Genomic DNA, 13,324 nt, shown 5'->3' with positions numbered 1-13,324 from the left:
CTCAATGTGGCCTCTGGAGAGGCAGCATTGTATCACCCGGGAGCCTGTCAGAAACACAGAATCTCAGGCCTCACCTCAGACTTATTGAACCAGACTTTGCATGTTAATGAAATGTCCCCGTGACATGTATTCCCATGAAAGTCTAAGATGCTCTGCTTGCTCAAGACCTATGTCTGCATGAGTAAGCGTGTGCACATGAGCGGGCACACACAGAGGCCAACTCTCCCCTGGGGAACCTCTGTTGAGTGATAAGGGTCGGGCTTAGCCCTCAGAAACAAAGGATGGAAATGACCATTGTAGAGAGTTCAAATCTGTCTTGCCAACACCTATTAAAGGATCAAGAGGTAGACACTGTGCACTTGCTGTGCGTATTTATCTTAGTGAGCTTTACTTGGATGACGTGGGCCCTTGGAAGAGCAAGTTAAGTCATTTGACCCTTCACACCACCTCACCCTGAAAGGTTCTGTGTGACATTAGCTGATCTTTTGTGGCAGGGCCGGACTTCCAGATAGGGAGCTAGACCTTTGTAAAACATAACTTGCAGGGCATCAGGAAGCGACTCTCAAAATGCAATCCGACTGTCTTGTTAATTGAGTCTGGAATCCACCATCAAAGAGCCAATCACTTGAGTTAACTGAGAGTTTCTTGTTAAATATATAAGCCTCACCGTTGCTGCTCAGGCCACTTCCCCTGGAGTGGGCAAAATACTTCTCCTCTAGTGTCTGTCTCAAACTCTCTCCCAAAACTACCTTAATTTCCCTGACACTTCTACTTATTACTGCTGCTTCTTATTTCTGATTTTACTAATTTTATATTCCATTCATTTAGCACTGAAAATGTACTCTTTTGCTGTTTCATATAGCTTCTCTTTCCAACTAGATTTTTAAGCCCATCAAGAACACATATGTATCCTATTTCTTGTAGGCCAGCCCCAGCCTGGGCACTATATCCAGGAGGGGGTCTAATAAACTTTAAAAAGTTAAAGTATCATCATCAGCTATTAATGCTTCTGGATGCCAATGCTTTCCAGATGCCGGACATTCACACACGTCAGCTCACATGATCCTTACAATTACCCCTGGGATCCCCATGCTAAGAGGAAGAGACTGAGGCTCAGAGGCCACAGGGGACTTTGCAAAGTCACATGGCTAGTGCAGGGCCAGGCCAGATCTGAACTCAGATTTATCTGCAACGTGTGTCCCCTCTTCATTAATCCTGTTGTGGGAACGAGGTTGCCTTTTGCTGCCTGCTGAGAGCCAATCATATAAGAGCTCTGGGATGTGAAGACCGGCTGGTTAGAGAGATGCAAGACGAGGTCCCCATGAGCAGTCGTTGTATTCAATATGATCCTGGGAAAGTTGTTTCTTTTTCTGTATCCAAGAGTCTCCTTCTCTAGCATAGGGGTGTTTATCTTAACTCAGTGGGTCACTGAAAAGTTCAACAGTCAGTAAGTGTCAAGGAAGGGAAAGGGCAGTGGATGCGAGAGCCGGCCTCAGGGACAGTCCCTGGGAGTTGGGGCCCTTCGACACTCTTGAGGAGCGTGGTTCTGTGTACAGCCACCCCAGTTGCAGAGTCTTGCTTTTCCTCCCACTCCTTGCGTCCGATTTCTTAAAGGAGTGACAGCAGATCTTCTCGAGAGTGGCCTTCATACTGTGAACGAGGCTGCAAAGGTCCATCTCCCACCTTATGACATCAGAAAGAGCAGATCTATTCTTCACACTCAGGGCGTGGAAGCCAGAAATTGCCCATTTATGAACCTACTCACAGGGAAACAATTCCTGCTGAAGGGGCTTGGGTTACTTTGTTGATATTTACCACAAACACCTTTGCTTTTGCACACATCCGAAAAACAAAACAAAACCAAAACCAGAACCAAATCCTCACAATACCCTGGATTCAGGAAGAAGTGGACATAATGTGATTCTTCCCAGTCAAGAGTCAATGAGGGATTTTAATTCCTGAACACAATTATGATGATGGCTATGACCTCCATGGCGTCACTGCCTTTTGCTACTCTTCCAGGGAGCTGGATTTACATATTTAGAAAGGAAAGGACATGATATAAGGAATCTTGTGTAGCTACAGAAAATTCTTTCCTAAATATGTAGTGCTTTTCTAAGAAGCCTTTCCAACTAAATGATTCAGCCTTGTATCAGAACATTCTACCATATGATCTAGCAGCCCACTCCTGGGCATATATCTGGAGAAAACCATAATTTGAAAAGATACATGCACCCCAATGTTCATTACAGCTATTTACAATAGCCAAGACATGGAAGCAACCTAAATGTCCATTGACAGAGGAATGGATAAAGAAGATGTGGTACATATACACAATGGAATATTACTTAGCCATAAAGAGAATGAAATAATCCCATGTGCAGAAACATGGATGGACCTAGAGATTATCATACTAAGTGAAATAAGTCAGAGAGACAATGACAAATATCATATGATATCACTTACATGTGGAATCTAAAAAAAAAATGATACAAATGAACTTATTTACAAGACAGAAACAGATACAGATTTTAAGAAAAAACTTGTGGTTACCAAAGGGGAAAGACTGGGGGGAGGGATAAATTAGGAGTTTGGGATTAACATATACATACTGCTGTATACAAAATAGATAAGCAAGAAGGACCTACTGTATAGCACAGGGAACTATACTCAATATTCTGTAATAACCTATATAGGAAAAGAATCTGAAAAAGAGTGGATATATGTGTATATATTACTGAATCACTTTGCTGTACACCTGAAACTAACACAACATTGTAAATCAACTATACTCCAATATAAAATAAAAAATTAAATTTAATTAGAAAAGAAGTTTTACAGATACATAATTCACCAGCCCAGTTAAGACAAATGTTAAGTAAAAGGGAACAAAGTTAAGGTGTCCAAGGTTTCTATCAGAGCAGCTCCTGCTACACGTGTCCTTTTTGAGCTGCCATCATGACTAAGATTCTCACATTTGAACAGTTCTTACCATTAGACCAATTTATTTGGGTTAAGCCATTGTCTCTGGCTGGAAGGAACCTATTAAAAGTACAGGTTACTTGGGCCTAGTAACACAATTCCCACAATAATCGTTATTCTAGCTGCGTGAATTACTTTATCGGATTAATTAGCTGTCACCTATCAGACAATATGGCTCTGAGGAAATAAGGCATATTTTAACGGACATCATTGTCTGAAATATGAAACATTATATGGAGCCCTATGGTGGGGGTCTGGGAGGGTAGAAGACAGAGAAGGACACTGATTAAGAAGGGGCAGCAGAGGAGAGATAAGTCAGGAGAAGAACAAAATCACACTTCTACCCCCTTTGCAGTTTGGCCTCTGATTCATGCAGTTTTGTTTTCTGATGAAATGTTTCTAATGTAAAGTGACTAATATAATCTCTTCTTTGTACATGCCTCCAAAAAATAAGTCCTACTTGTATCAAAATTAAAAGTGAAATGATTCTCCTGATCCTTTCTGGCAATGTTAACGCATATCTGCTTCTCCCCTCCTTCCTGGGCACCAGCTAAGCAGCATTTCCCAGCCCTGTGTGTCTAGATGGGGGTCACGTGACTAAGGGCTAGAGACCAGGATGTGGGTGACCATAGAACATGTCACATGGACTTCTAGCCTCTCTGCCTCCTCCCTTAAGTGGCTGAAAACCAACAACTGGAAGTCACAAGAGAGATGGAGGAAGCCCCTTGGCAGTAGACGGCTGGGTCCCCGAGTCACCACCTGAAGAAGGACAACCCAGGAGTGTGTCTGACCAGGAAACCCCACTTTGGACTCGCCATTGGTGAGAAGCAAAACTTGATTGTGCTAAGACATTGAGATCTGGGTGTCCTTTTATTATGTCACAGTGTATCAAGTGTATCATTTACCCCAACTGCTATAACTTAACCATCTTTATTAGTGTTTGTCGTCACTAGATTGCAGGATACTTAATAGACTGAGCAAAACAGGACTTTTAAAATGATTAAAAAAAAAGAATATTGCATATATTAGTAGCTCTAGTTTGCTAAAGACTTTCTATCAGTCATGTTAAGTGCTTTGGATTCTTATTTAATTCGACAACAATCTTTTGAGGCAGATTTATTATCCCCATTTTACAGATGGGGAAACGGACTTAGAAAGTCTATTAAAGAACTTGCTTTAGGTCAGAACACTAACGAGTGGCAGTGTTGTGATGGTGATACAAGTCATTCAGTGTTTGCACTGAGCTCTTTACCAATATGTGCTTATATTCTTAGAGTTACTGGTGGAAACTGGATCAGACCACGGAACGACACAGCAAGGTCACACCACGAATTGAGGAGACGTCCTGGCCTTAAAGAGGAAAACAATTATCATATCTCTCTGCCCACAAAACAGTTGAGACAACATTTCCTTTATCTCCATTCCACACCTCAAAAATACTGAACTGATTTTCTGTGATTTCCCTTTTCTGCCCTCCATTGAAAGCCTTGATTATGTCCCAGTTTTCTGCAAAGAGAACATTCTTGCTGCTGAGTTATAAATTCTGCAGGTTCTAACTAGGTTTCAATCGTGAGACTTTTATTCCTCCATTAGTACGGGCGTGTCACTCCCATCAGGGGAACGCTTTTCTTAGAGGAAACAACATTCTGTTTCTATAGAGGCAAAACGAAAAAGAGGGATACGATGTGTGATAGAAGCCTGTACCCTGACGGGAGAGGAAAAAAAAGAACGATGCTAAGTAGATGTCACTTATTGGCTGTTCTTGTGGATAGGGAATGTTGAATTTCAAGTTTTCTATTTTAAGCAGAGAAAGCAGACTTGTGCCTGACTGATCCCTATCGTGATTGTTACCATTCGAATTCAATAAGAGAATGCATGTGGAAGGGGCTGTGTAAATGTATGGGGCACCACACATGGAAGACATTAAGGTTGCAGCCTTTATTAATAGAAGATCTGCATATGTGCTATTGTAGATGGTCCCCCAGGACTCCACAGCCTAATCAGATGGTGGAAGGCAGAAGTACATGGTGGTTTAAAACACAAACTATGCAGATTCTTGGGTTAAATCTGCCAGTGCTGCCCTGTCTAGCTGTACAATGGTTTGGTCAGTTACTTAACTTTCCAAGTTCCAGATCCCTCCTGTTTAAAATGGGGATAATGCTATTGCCCTCATTGCGTCTGGAGAGTGGCACAGGATAATACACTCAGTAATTGTCACTTGTTTTGAAGAGGATGATAATCATGTTGACTCCTAAAAAAGACAAAAGAGAGAGAAGCTGGTCAATAACAAGAGCATAATTACTTATCTACTTTTCCTATGTAAGTTAGCATCCATTTCATGGATTGGAAGGATAAAAACAAAATCAGACTAAAAGAAATCCTAGAGAGATTTGGCCAGGCAATGACATAGACAGCTGGTAGATACGGCTCCCTGCAGGAGTTGGGACTTGAATGGTGGGATGGTAGAAGGAAGCCACAAGTGAATCCACTAATTTTTCCATGAGACTCATTGTAATTTAAGATCTGGTCCAGGTCTCAGTAAGCACTTGCTCATTAGAGAGGGAGTGAGATCTCCACAGAACACAACTGGAAGCAGAAGTGGGCTTATAGGGGAAGACAGGGCTCTGTATAGGCAGAGAGAAAGACCGACAGCTCTGAGAATAGCCTTGTAAGATCAGCTGTGGATTTAGGGAGGGGCTGGACCACCCTTGGCTTGTCCTATAGGCCAATCCTTCATGTTTCAGTCACTCCCATAGTACATCCTATGGGAGGGACCGTTCAGAGTTATTAGAGGTCAGAAAACAAAGTTTCCAGGTTGTTTATTCTGGAATTAGTCTTATCCTTTCAATATTCTACAAGTTTCCCACCAGCCTTCTAAAGAATATCACTCCTCTGAGGAATAACATGCTCTGCTCTGAACTCAAAGTAAGATGTTTGTTTTGGAAGCAACATAGATTCAAATAGCAATAACAATTCTTTGCGGAAAAGAAAAGCATCTTTATATTTATTTGAGTAAACAGAAAAATAGCACAATTGAAATGATTTTCCACCTGCCAAACAAAACAGTTTCCTTTTGTGAGCCGTGTTCCATATAGAAGGGAGGTAGAAGCACAACACTGCACAGGGGGAACGGTGATGGATTCAGCTATTGCGGCCGCTGTGCCCGTCGTTGGGGGTTCACCTGGATCCATTATATCTCACCTCGGTCGAAGACAGTCATCCTGCATGTACCGGACTGAAGGTTCTGCTCTTTTGCAAAAGGTGTCAGTTCTCTTCTCCAACGGCTGTGTTTTCCCTGGGAGTTAATTTGTGGGGATTCATGCCTGTTGAATTGGGCCTCAAGTTGAAGCAAAACTTCAGAGAAGCTGTCATGTAGCCCAGGTTGAACCAGACATACTTACTGCGCTTCCTTCTGCAGTCAGAGAGTTCTTATCCCAGCCAGGGGGTTGGGATTTTCCACTGCCAGGTGTGCTTCTACCTGGGAAGGCTGGTAGCAAGGACAGGCAGACTTATTTTTCTTCTCTGGTTCTCTATAGAGATCTGGCTAAGCTGACCCACCGGTGTCCCCCAGGATCAAGGAGGCAGAACTCGGAGGGACATGAAGATTGCCTTTGACACCCTCACGGTTGTACTATTTTCACTCTTCTGAATTCTTATGGCTTCTCTTCTCAGACCTACCCAGGGGCTTCTGGCTCTCTCCTGGCTCCCTGAACCCTCTGCTGTGACAGTAAGCTTTTAGGTCCACCTTAATTTAAAAAAAAAAGTAGCAATAATGACAATCACAGCAACTGACATTGGCTCTTTCTCATGTGCCTGATGCTATGCTAAGTATCATATTCACATTATCCTCTGTGACTTTCCTCAGCAGCTGTAGGGAGCGGCTCTGTGTGTGACAGACACCGTTGGTGCCCATCTCCATCTCCTTGCTCCACCCCAGGAAGCCTCCTGCGGGCAGTCTGGTCTCCTGCGTGATGGCGGTGTCTCTCTGCCTCACGTGTGCTCTGGCCTCATGGGAAGATCCTCAGCCTAGTCAGGGGCTAAGGGGGAAGTACCCATGAATCCTTTGCCCAGGAACAACCCTCAACCTTGGAAGAATGGGAATTCCTGTATAAATCCCCCCAGCTTCCTTTCCCTTTGCTGGGACAATTCTGAAGCACGTTCCCACAGTGTCCCAAAGGGTCCTCACAGGGGTTGAAAGCAGTGACCACAGTGGGACCCCCTCACTGAAGCCACTTGGACTGATTTTCCCCTCGTCCCATCTCACTTCTCCAGTGGTCCCAGGGATTACCACCCAAACTTGCTCCCTATTCTTTTTCTTTTTTGGTGCTTTCAGTTTATAATAAAATATTGTGTGTTTTTTTTTTAATTAATTAATTAATTTATTTATTTTTGGCTGTGTTGGGTCTTCGTTTCTGTGCGAGGGCTTTCTCTAGTTGCGGCGAACGGGGGCCACTCTTCATCGCGGTGCATGGGCCTCTCACTGTCGCGGCCTCTCTTGTTGCGGAGCACAGGCTCCAGACGCGCAGGCTCAGTAGTTGTGGCTCACGGGCCCAGTTGCTCCGCGGCATGTGGGATCTTCCCAGACCAGGGCTCGAACCCTGCATTGGCAGGCGGATTCTCAACCACTGCGCCACCAGGGAAGCCCCGCTCCCCATTCTTGATTCAAGATTTGCCCTTGGGGGAATCCAAACTGAGATCACACATGATTGTTCTCACATAACACAGGAGAAGTGGAGGCTTAGCGAGGCTGACCTGCCTGCTGGTGTATAGCTGGTGGATGGCCAGGCAAGACTCGAACCAGGATTATTATTATTCTCTCCCTGCCTCATTCTGCTTCCATCAGAAATAGTCTGAACCAATTTTTCTAGTTAAATAATTGAATTAATTAATATATAGCTTCTTTGCAAAAAGGACTTGAGTTTGCAGAACATAGCTGATAACTCCTTCCTTCCATCAAAACGTATTTTGCCCGGCTCCTAGTTCCATTGAGACTCAGGATTCAGCTAACAATATAATTAAAGATAAATTTCATAAATTAATTACTGTTGCAATGCTATTGTCTGAGAGTGGCTAAACGTACTGTAATATGCCTCTAGAGATATTGACACTTTACAGGGGGGTTTTGAGATTGCAATGCAATAACATAAAGAAAAGGCTCTGTGGAATTTTCACCATCTACTGGTCAAGGAGACCTTTTCCCCACTCCCTGAGGTGGGATATTTCCTGAACCTCTTATTTCATACCTCTGTCCATTTGCTCACTCTGCTAACTGACACTGATGCTCTATCTAATCATCAAGATTCCTCCTGAACTGGAAGGCAGATTTTAGTCCTTCCTGTGTGCTAACCTGGTTCCTTCTGAGGGACAAAAACATGCAGCCGTCCCTTCTTTAACTCCCTGTCTCACCAGGGGACACAGAAGACCTGTTTACCTGCCTTGGTTTCCCAGCTTGTAAAAGGAAGACAACACCTGTTCCAGCTTGCTTTTCAGCAGGTGTTGTGAAGATAAATGTGAGGAATTCCACCAAGTCCTCAAATTCTTGGGATGAAAGAGGCCATGTAAATAGAACACAGTCTTATTATGATTAAACTTTAATGCAGCTGCTCTCAGGCCTATAAAGGGAGCACAGTCTGGCTGGAAGGTAGGACTGCAGGGCTGTCCCCTCTCATCATTGCCCCCGTGAATTCACTGTCCGGCAGCCCCATCTTAGAAGTGCCCATCCTTTCTGCTCATTCAATTTGGTTATTATTTTCAAGAGGTCAGTTATGCAGTTATGTTTTTGCCCTTCACATTCTTCAGATTTGGGGTCAGCTTTTAGAAAACACATATGTACAAGCTTACACGTATCATCTAATAGATGACCCAACTCCTGGAGGGCCTGGGGGCTAGATCGTAACTAGACATTTAGATATAAATTCTACTCTGAAAACAATATTCTAGACCCTCTGCGTGTTTGTCTGTGACCTGATACACACTCAAGCATCACTGGTTTTCAAAACAACAAACTATACAGTTTTCCTTATTGTGACAGAATTAGAACTGCTGGATTTCTCAGCAAAAGCAAAACAAAACAACCATAGAAAGCCACCACCTTTTCCTTCCCAAATTAATTCTTTCAGTTTATGCTCCTAACTCCATAAAAATGTGGTTTAGCTTTTGAAGTTTTTATTAATATTTATAATGCCCATTTGGTGCCCTTGAACCTCACAGAAGCAGAGCCCTGAAATAAATACCCAGCTTCTTGGTGGAAGGCTACCCAAGCCCAACCATAAACTTTAACATTTACGCATATATATTTGGCTTTGCTTTGTTTTTCCTGTCTCTTGATGTAGAAGATTTTTTTAAAAACCCACTTTTTAAAATACAAATTTTAATGGCTTATATTTTAATTTCAAGGGTAATACATGCTTATAAAAAAATACAGATGTGCATATAGAAATAAAGGAAAAGTCTCCCTTTCCTGATCCATTTCTAAAATCTCTGTGCCAAGAAGTAAACCATATACTTTAAATCCTTTTAAATTAGAGTTCTGTTGGTTTGAGAAATTGAAATTGTCTGAAGAAGCTAGTAAAGAGTCATATTTCTCTCTTTTATTTCTGACTAGGAATGTAATAAGAAACTGTAGAAAGTTTTGAAAATACAGTGAACTATAAGAAATTAAAATTTTAAAACTGTAGAAAGTTTTGAAAATACAGTGAACTATAAGAAATTAAAATTTTAAAACTGTAGAAAGTTTTGAAAATACAGTGAACTATAAGAAATTAAAATTTTAAAATTAAGTTCACTACCCCTCAAATAACCAATTTTTAACATTTTATTGTATTTCTTACAGAATTTTCCTGTGCAAATATGAATAAATAAGAGGACTCTGCTTCACCCTACCCCCTCAGCACTGTATTATGACAATTTTCCAATGCCCCCAAAACATACTTTTGAATGTCAGTAAAATATTCCATTGCAATTTCTTCATTTAAAATTGTTTCCAAGTAATAAGGTGGGGTGGGATGCGGAGTGCTTCTCCCTCTCGCCTCATGTTTCTATGATTGGAGGTGAGAAGGGCTTCCCCTCCGCTGACCAGGAAGGAGATATGTACGCGGAACACTGACTTATCACCTCTCTGGATCCCAAGGTGGAGCGAGTTCTTTGGCTGGTGACATGGGAGAAGGTAACAACTCAGTCATTCCCACCACGATCCTGTGAAGTCCCCAGACTTCTCGGTTCAGCCCCTTCATCTCCTTGGAGCGGCTGGTCTCCAGGATGCAGCCAGCTTCTCTGTTTCTCTTATTCTCCAAATAAGACTCACTTCTTTGGGCCACAGGCTGAGCTGCTTCTCTAATCTGGTTTAATCAACAATTAGGATTATGTATAGATGCTCATCAGTTAGATTCCTGTGTTTACCTCTCACCCAGTTCCTGACACAGATGGAGAGAGACAAGTGAGTCAAGAGCGAAAGTGTAATTTATTATACCCCATACTGCAACTAATACTCCTACAGTTAACATTTATTTAGTATTTACTCCCTTGCCAGGCTATGATTTCTCATAACTCTCCCAACAACACTGTGAGGTTTGGTGTTATTATTCTCATTTTAGGGATGATAAAACTGAGGCATGGTGACATCCCTAGCAAGAGCTGGAACTGGGATTTGCTCCTGTGCTCCTAATCACTTCTCTGTATCTCCTTTCATCTATTCTATATCATAAATAACACATGAACTTATTTTGTACATAAATTCCAGCTTGAACTTGTAAACTACCCAATGCTGTCTCCCATTATTGAATACATCTATCATTACTTTTGCAATATTTTATTGTCATTATAGAATGCCTTTTAATGCTGTTTATAGTGACTTTTTTTGCTATAAAGATTTCTATTTCTATTCAGTTAATCTATTCTTATTTTTCTTCATGACTTATTCCATCGTGACTTTTCTGCTTTTGTCCTTGCCCTCCCCAATAGATTTCACTAATCTTTTACTCTAGCTTCCTATGGTTTTATTTTAGAAATACAACTTTTACCATCCAGAAATTATTTTATATAAGAGAGACATAAGTTTTTGTTTGTTTGTTTGTTTGTTTTTTTAAGAAAAAAAATTAGTTGGCTCAGTACCATCCTTTCTCCACTGATTTATGATGTGTATACCTTTTTCTGGTCTCTGTTTTTCCCCACTCCACTATATGCTGATTTTTCTTTAATTTCACTCTGTTTTTGTTTGCTTGTTGAGTTGTTACTGTAGCTTTATGATATGTTTTAATATTTAGAAGGATAAGTCCCTTCTCATCACTCTTATTTTTAGAAACTTGTTTGTTATCATCATGTGATATTCTTCCATATACATTTAAAAATATTTTATCAAGTCTGATCCCCAAATTCTTACTGGGAATTTAATTTGAATATAGTTATATTTGCAGCTCAACTTGGAAATATTTAATAACTTTCAAAATTCCTTTTTCCACCTAGGATCATGTGATTTATTTTTTTTAAATACTTTCTTTTGAAAGCCTCAGAAGTGCTGAATTTATCTTTGTATAGGTGACATTCTTTCTTGTTCAGTTTATTTCTATTTTTTAAAAAATTTTGAGGCTAGCAGGAATGGAATCTTATGTAACTAGTTATTATGGTTTAACATTGTTTAAAATAACTCATTATTGCTGGCACTGGACATTTTTTAAAATGTTTATTTTGTTGTGGCTTCTTTATTGAACTCATTATTTTTAAAGTTTTTCCTTAGCTCTTCTTGCTTTGTCTATGTATAACTGTGTCACTTAAAATAATGATGATTTTTTTTTTTAATTAATTAATTAATTTATTTATTTTTGGCTGTGTTGGGTCTTTGTTTCTGTGCGAGGGCTTTCTCTAGTTGCGGCAAGCGGGGGCCACTCTTCATTGCGGTGCGCGGGCCTCTCACTGTCGCGGCCTCTCTTGTTGCGGAGCACAGGCTCCAGAAGCGCAGGCTCAGTAGTTGTGGCTCACGGGCCTAGCTGCTCCGCGGCATGTGGGATCTTCCCAGACCAGGGCTCGAACCCGTGTCCCCTGCATTGGCAGGCGGAGTCTCAACCACTGCGCCACCAGGGAAGCCCAATGATGATTTTTTGATACTTACACTTCTTACATATGTTTCATTTTCATTTCATTGACTGGAACTTCCAGAATAATGTTAGATAATAGCAGTTATAATGGCCATCCTTATTTTGTTTCCAATTTTAAGAGAATGCCTATAGGGTTTCACTGTAAATATGTTGCTTGTTGCTTTAGGATAAACATTTAATATATTTATGTTGATTTTAACAGATAGATTTCAATTAAAGAAATTGAAAATCACATTTAAAGAAATAATATTTCTATTTATAAAAAAATTTTTCTTTTTAACCACAAAGACTAGATGTTGAATTGTATTATATTGTTTTTTTTTTGCCTTATTTATATTTTAAAATATTAAACCATCCTTGAACTTTTAGAATAATATCTACTAATGATGTGTTGGGTGGCAAGTCTTCATGGGTCTCACACATTTCTGTGTATCTTGTAAGCAGAGGCACTGACTGCTCTTTGTTTCAGAATATCTTTTCAAGGATGGAGATAGTCTTTCCCTCCAGAGCAAAGGGCAGGTTTGCTTATAGCCTTGAAGATATAGTGTCTCCCTCTGGAGCAAACAGCAAGCATGCTTACTGTCCACTATAATAAAGATAATGTCTCTCTCTGGGGCAATGGGAGGATGCTTATTGCCCACTTTTAAAGATTCAAGTTTCCTAAGCTCAGGGTTCCTCTCCAGTAAAGCAACCCACTGAATGTGCAGGCATCTACCTGGGCCCATGTTGCATCACCACCCTGAGAATGGGGGGCACTGACATACATACTGATGCTCAGGCTGCTTCCTGTGCTATAAGTAATAAAATCCTTTGTCTCTGACCCCAAAGTCTCATTTCTTCTGCCACATGAAACTATGGCAGGCTAACTTGTCAGCTTGTAAGTAGGGTAAAAGCTCACAGTCTTCATTATTTAATTATGAGATCCCAATTTCAAGAAATTTACTTATGAATTTATATCTATACTCAGAAGTAGTATTGGTTTGTAATTTTTTCCCCATGTTATCTTTAGTAGGTTCTTATGGCTATGCTCACCGTGAAAGGAGTCTGAAAGTTTCCATCTTCTTCTGTGCTAAAATGGTATATGTGGTGGGCAGATTATTTCTTTTAAGACTTGCAAAGACTGGTAAAATAGTTTTGACTTAGAAATCTTACTGGAATTAATTAAAAATTTTTTCCACTGATAAAGGCCTATTCAATTTACTAGTTTTAATGAGTTGATTTTAGCCATTTCTATTTTCCCAGGACATTAGTGA

General features: G+C 40.7%; 1 protein-coding gene across 2 annotated transcripts in view; it reads left to right on the top strand.

Annotated features, from left to right (window-relative positions):
• The window catches only part of LOC309638069 (uncharacterized protein), a 37,402-nt gene extending 26,342 nt beyond the window's left edge, over positions 1 to 11,060 (top strand). Inside the window, exons 7-8 of one of the 2 annotated variants that reach the window (XR_014250981.1) lie at positions 3,659 to 6,607; positions 9,815 to 11,060. The gene's annotated coding sequence lies outside the window, so the exon portion shown is untranslated. The remainder of the gene's footprint in view (positions 1 to 3,658; positions 6,608 to 9,814) is intronic. The other variant, XM_082413597.1, reaches the window with a different exon arrangement.
• The last annotated feature ends 2,264 nt before the right edge of the window (positions 11,061 to 13,324 follow it).

Source organism: Balaenoptera physalus (assembly GCF_965194825.1).
Source record: "Balaenoptera physalus genome assembly, chromosome: 1".
NCBI classification, from domain to species: Eukaryota; Metazoa; Chordata; class Mammalia; order Artiodactyla; family Balaenopteridae; genus Balaenoptera; species Balaenoptera physalus.
Note: the sequence above shows the minus strand (reverse complement) of the source record. Positions and strands in the feature narration are given on the sequence as shown.